Raw genomic sequence first — 1843 nt, 5'->3', positions numbered from 1 at the left:
AATGCATTGGAACAAACCTTTTCTCATTTTTTCCATCTCAGCCACTCACTTCTCTTGAAGTGGGGAGGGTGCCTCATGCTGTTAAAATGTGTCCTCTACTGGGTACAGTTAATTTATCAAAGGCCTCTATCTTCTTTTGTTTTTTGCATTTTTATTTTTATTTTTTAATTACAGTTTACTTTCAATATCACTTTATACTGGTTTCAGATGTGTAGCATAGTGGTTAGATAATCATATACTTTATGAAGTGTTCCCAGCACCCACCTGGCACAACACAGAGTTATCACAGTGTTATTGACTATATTCCCTGTACTGCACCTTACAACCCCTTGACTATTCCATAGCTACCACTCTATACTTCTCAGTATCTTCACCTCCTTCACCTAGTACTGCAACTCCCCTCCCCTATGGCAACCACCAGTCTGTTGTCTGTATCTATGAGTCTGTTTCTATTTTGTTTTCTTACTTTGTTCATCAGATTCCACATATAAGTTAAATCATATGGCATTTGTCTTTCTCTGACAAACTCATTTCATTTAGCATAATACCCTCCAGGTCTACCTATGCTGTCACAAATGGTAACATTTTTAAAATATATTTTATTGATTATGCCATTATAGTTGCCTCATTTCCCGCCCATCATTCCCCTCCACCCTGCACATCCCTCCCACCACATTCCCTCTTTAGTTAAAGTCCATGTGTCACAAGTTCTTTACCTTCTACATTTCCCACATGACTCTTGCTGTCTCCCTATTTTATACCTACCATCTATGCTATTTATTCTCTGTACCTTTGCCCCCCTCTCTGCTCTTCCCACTCCCTTATTGCTAACCCTCCATGTGATCTCCATTTCTGTGGTTCTGTCCCTGTTATATTGTTTGCTTAGTTTGTTTTGGTTTTAGGTGTGGTTGTTAATAATTATGAGTTTGTTGTCATTTTACTATACATGTTTTTTTCTCTTCTTTTTCTTAGATAAGTCCCTTTAACATTTCATATAAGGGCTTGGTGATGATGAAGTCCTTTAACTTGACCTTATTTGGGAAGCGCTTTATTTGCCCTTCCATTCTAAATGAAAGCTTTGCTGGATAGAGCAATCTTGGATGTAGGTCTTTGGATTTCATAATACTTCTTTCCAGCCCCTTCTTGCCTGTAAGGTCTCTTTTGAGAAATCTGCTGACTGTCTGATGGGAACTCCTTTGTAAGTGACAGTCCCCTTATCTCTTGCTACTTCTAGGATTCTCTCCTTCATTTTAATCTTGGCTAATGTAATGATGATGTGCCTTGGTATGTTCCTTCTTGGATCCAACTTCTTTGGGACTCTGTGAGCTTCCTGTATTTCCTGGAAGTCTATTTCCTTTGCCAGATTGGGGAAGTTGTCCATTATTATTTGTTCAAATAAGTTTTCCACTTGTTGCTCTTCCTCTTTCCCTTCTGGTACTCCTATAATTTGGATGTTGTAATGTTTAAAGATGTCCTGGAGGTTCCTAAGCCTCTCCTCATTTTTTTGAATTCTTGTTTCTTCATTCTTTTCTGTTGGGTCATTTTTTTTCTTCCTTCTGGTCCACTCCATTGATTTTAGTCTCAGTTTTCTTTCCATCATTATTGATTCCCTGTGCATTTTGCTTCATTTTACTTAGTGTAGCCTTTATTTTTTCATCTAATTTGAGACTAAAATCAACCAGTTCTGCAAGCATCCTGGTCACCAGTGTTTTGAACTGTGCATCTGATAGGTTGGCTATCTCCTGGTTGCTTAGAAGTATTGGCTCTGGGGCTTTGAGCTGTTCTTCTTGAGCTATAATGTTTTGGTCTGTTGATGCCTGTTATGTATGAGGGGTGGAGCCTT

This window comes from Artibeus jamaicensis, unplaced genomic scaffold (assembly GCF_021234435.1).
Source record: "Artibeus jamaicensis isolate MK-2021 breed Jamaican fruit bat unplaced genomic scaffold, CSHL_Jam_final scaffold_1283, whole genome shotgun sequence".
NCBI lineage: Eukaryota > Metazoa > Chordata > Mammalia > Chiroptera > Phyllostomidae > Artibeus > Artibeus jamaicensis.
This window is presented reverse-complemented; position numbering follows the sequence as displayed.